The sequence below is a fragment of the Tarenaya hassleriana genome, unplaced genomic scaffold, assembly GCF_000463585.1.
Source record: "Tarenaya hassleriana unplaced genomic scaffold, ASM46358v1 Cleome59, whole genome shotgun sequence".
NCBI lineage: Eukaryota > Viridiplantae > Streptophyta > Magnoliopsida > Brassicales > Cleomaceae > Tarenaya > Tarenaya hassleriana.
In genome coordinates, this window is record NW_010968415.1 from 255,728 (window position 1) to 259,979 (window position 4,252).

Here is a 4,252-nt window from a genome sequence, read left to right on the forward strand (position 1 = left end):
TGGGTATGTGGTAGGCTCGTCATGTTCTAATAACATGAGTTCCTCATTCCCAGTAACGAGAAATCCATATCTCGCTGGCTCTTGGCGAATCCTGCCTGATCTCCGAGGTTCACTCGTCAAAGGTTGAGTCTTAACTGGCAGTGAGACAGGTTGAACTTCTTCAACTTGTTCACTCGGCTCAACGTCTACTTGCTGCTCTCGAACTTGCGTATTATGACTATGAGATATGGCATATGGACGTCAAGACCGCATTCCTTAACGGGAATTTGCTCGAGGATGTGTACATGACACAACCCGAGGGTTTTGTTGATCCTAAGAGTCCGAGGAAGGTGTGCAAGCTTCAGAGATCCATTTATGGATTGAAGCAGGCTTCGAGGAGCTGGAATCTTCGATCTGACGAGGCAGTCAAAATGTTTGGCTTCCTGCAAAACGAAGATGAGTCATGTGTTTACAAGAAGGTCAGTGGGAGCGCAGTGGTCTTCCTTGTACTTTATGTGGATGATATATTGCTCATCGGAAATGACATTCCTACCTTGCAAGGAGTAAAATCCTGGCTAGGATCAGTTTTTTCGATGAAGGACTTAGGAGAAGCCGCCTATATTCTAGGAATCAAGATCTATAGAGATAGATCGAGAAGGCTTCTTGGTCTAAGTCAGAGTACATACATTGACAAGGTCTTGAATCGGTTCAAGATGCAAGACTCCAAGAGGGGTGCCTTGCCAATGGGACATGACGTTGCTCTTAGCAAGACTCAGTGTCCAAAGACACAGGATGAGCAAGAGCGCATGAGTAGGATTCCATATGCCTCGGCAATTGGATCCATCATGTACGCCATGTTGTGTACTTGTCCGGATGTATCATATGCATTGAGTATGACTAGTAGATATCAGTCTACACCAGGTGAGGCTCACTGGATTGCGGTCAAGAACATCCTTAAGTACTTGAGAAGGACTAAGGATTTGTTCTTGGTGTATGGCGGATTGGAAGACGAGCTCGCTATAAGTGGTTATACCGATGCTAGTTTCCAAACCGACAGAGATGACTTCAGATCGCAGTCAGGTTATGTTTTCTGCCTGAACGGTGGGGCTATCAGTTGGAAGAGTTCCAAACAGCCAACCGTGGCAGATTCGACTACAGAAGCCGAGTACATAGCAGCATCGGATGCAGCTAAGGAAGCTGTTTGGATCAGGAAATTCGTGGGAGACCTGGGCGTCATTCCTAGCATTGCAGATCCCATTGAGTTGTATTGTGACAACAATGGTGCGATTGCGCAAGCTAAGGAACCCCGGTCACACCAGAGATCCAAACACATACTCAGGCGATTTCACTTGATCAGAGAAATCATCGACAGAGGAGACGTGAAGATAAGCAGAGTGTCGACGGATGATAATATTGCCGACCCATTGACGAAGCCTCTCCCTTCGTCAAAACATGATGGTCATGTTAGGGGTATGGGGATTAGATGCTTGTAGGATAGATCATAGAGCATAGTGGGAGATTGTTGGTTTTAATGCTCTAGGATGATCCGTGATATGACATTTTGACTTTGTATTGATTCATTGGTTTATGAATGCATTACATTCCCGTTATATGATTGGCATGTTTGTTATATTTCGGTATCCTTGAATCATTATAGAATGATTCTAAACTCCCTGGTCAGTTATCATTGTGGGAACTATGATGAATTAAGACTAGCATGAGGTGTGATCGATGCATTGGATGCATTTCACAATCATGGGTACTCGTTGTGAATGAGTGACTGGTTGACCCGCATGAGATTGTCACATGGACAGAGTCATGACTTGAATCTCATAAAGCGGTTTGTTCTTGGATCCTCAGACCTGAGATGTCTAGAGTATCTGATATGAGGAGTGGCGTGTCTTGACTGCGTCAAACGTCGTCTTTAACCGGATGATTATAACGGCGTTGATCAGATACGTTCACGAATCATATGGAGATAATGGACATGCAATATGGGATTTGTCACCTCCTCAATAGGAGAGATATCGCTGGGCCCTCTCGTGGAAGTCGGACTATGAAAATGCGTGGCCACGCTATAGATGAAGTTGCATCTATTTTATTAGTTGATTTGCCAAGACGAGAAAGCGGTTGAACTTGAAGGGTGGCTCAAACCATGCCCTTGTTCAACATATGATATCGTGAGATAAAGGATCAGAACTCGAGCTGTTATTGCCTTGGTTAGATCACCTCTAACTCAATTCAACGTGGGTGGTCATGGCGTCTTGTTCGAGGCTAACCATGACTTGTAGATCGGGAATGGTTCTCGAGGCTAATGCCACTGCGAATGGGCCTACAGGGTCACACACCATTAGGGATGGACTTATATGTGAAGTTTCGGAAAGGAAGACTTAGATTTGGTCGGAAAAAACCGTTTGAGGATCAAATCAGAGTGTCGGGACGTTTTCAGCCTTCTAACTCGGACCGAGTCTGAAGCCCAGAAAGTGTTTTGGGCTTGGCTGATGTTTTGACTCGGTCGAGTCAAAGTTTTGACTCGGACCGAGTCAATACTAAATGGGCCGAGTCAAGAGTTGACAATGGGCTTGGGCTGATTCGTTCTGACTCGACCGAGTCAGAGTTCTGACTCGGACCGAGTCAATACTCGGAAAAAGTCTCTTTTCACAAGGATTAGGGTTTCTAACTTATAAGGAGGTGTTGGACGCCGTCCTAAAGAGAGAACTCGACTTACAGAACTTAAGACAGATCTAGAACAAAAGAAAATCGTTTCTTTTGAGGTTCTAGTTCCCGGGATTCGGTCCCAAGTCTTGGAAACCTTATTCACTTCACAGATCCTAGCAGATCAGTTCCAAAAGCGTTTGGAATCCTTCCCGTCGGTGTGGATACGTGTAGAGAAGTTGTACTTTCAGCTCTTGGTGATTAAAACAGGCCCTGGATCGAATGCTACTTTCAGATCTTCAGGAAAGAGGTAAGTATTCGATTCCTACGGTGATACACACGATTAAACGGGGTTTTACGGATGATTTGGTTGCGTGTGACGTTTGACTAGGTTTAGATTATTCTTCCGCTGCATGAAACCTAGTAAACCAAACCCTAGATCGATATGATCGCATGCTAGGAATCCGTAGCCCAAAACCCAAAAATAGGAGTGTTAGGCTATGAAACTCGGTTTGGTTGTGTTTGTATAGGATTACAGGTCTTGGATGAGATTTGGACCGAAACGGGAGCGATCTGGAGCTAGAAGGATGAAATGCGTCAAGGACTCCCTATCTTAACTCGGCCAGAGTCAACTGTGGAAAGTGGGCCGAGTCAACATGCTGAAGATGGTTCATTCCAAACCTGTTACGAAGAGACCGAGTAAGAACGTCCGAGTCAGAATGCCAGAGTCAACATGCCCGAGTCAGAATGCCCGAGTCAGAAAACTGGACTTGGCCGAAACTGTTTAGATCTCGTTTTGACTCGGTAGAGTCAGAGTTTTGACTCGGTCCGAATCAAAACCCAGAAAAACCTCAGACTCGAATTTTCAGAGTTTAAATGGGAATAGGACTTCGGAAGCGCCGCCTAGGGTTTATAAAAAGAGCCTACAGACGTCCAAGAGGAGCAGACAGACTTTGGAGAGCTTCGGTGAGAGAAATAAGAGTTTACGGTATTTGGGGAAGTAGAAGGAGAGTTGGAACGTGAAGATCGCTTTGCTGTCGACATGAGTCTTTCTTCTCCCTCTTTGGTTTCTGTTTCCAATTTTATTCTGTGTTTTTCCATGAAATCCACGGCTGTGGGTTAGGGATTCGTTTGTGTTTTGGGTATGTTTGAATCCTAACTTGGTTGCGATTTGGATTTGTTTCGGTTTTATCGATTTGCACTTCATGTCAATTGGTGTTTGTTGACCCCTAATCACACGAGTTTTTCACCGGTTTTATAACGTCGTGCATCACAATTCTTCTCACATTCTAGGCATCATAGGACCACTAGAAGAACTTGAACTCTTACCGCAATGCATCCAAATGCTCAACAACATGAGTTTCCGTGGGAGACCAAACGAGGACCCGAATGCTCACCTTACGAACTTCAAGATGAATTGTAAGGCAATCAAGAAGGGACCGGGGATTACTCTTGAAGATGTGTTTCTTGAAACCTTCCCCTACTCGCTCACGGAGAGAGCTAGAGATTGGCTCTACACTCTTGAGCCAAACTCTATCTCGACATGGGGTGAGATGGAAGAGCAATTCCTTATGCAATACTACTCCCCTACCAAGACTCAACATGCGAGGAATCGGAT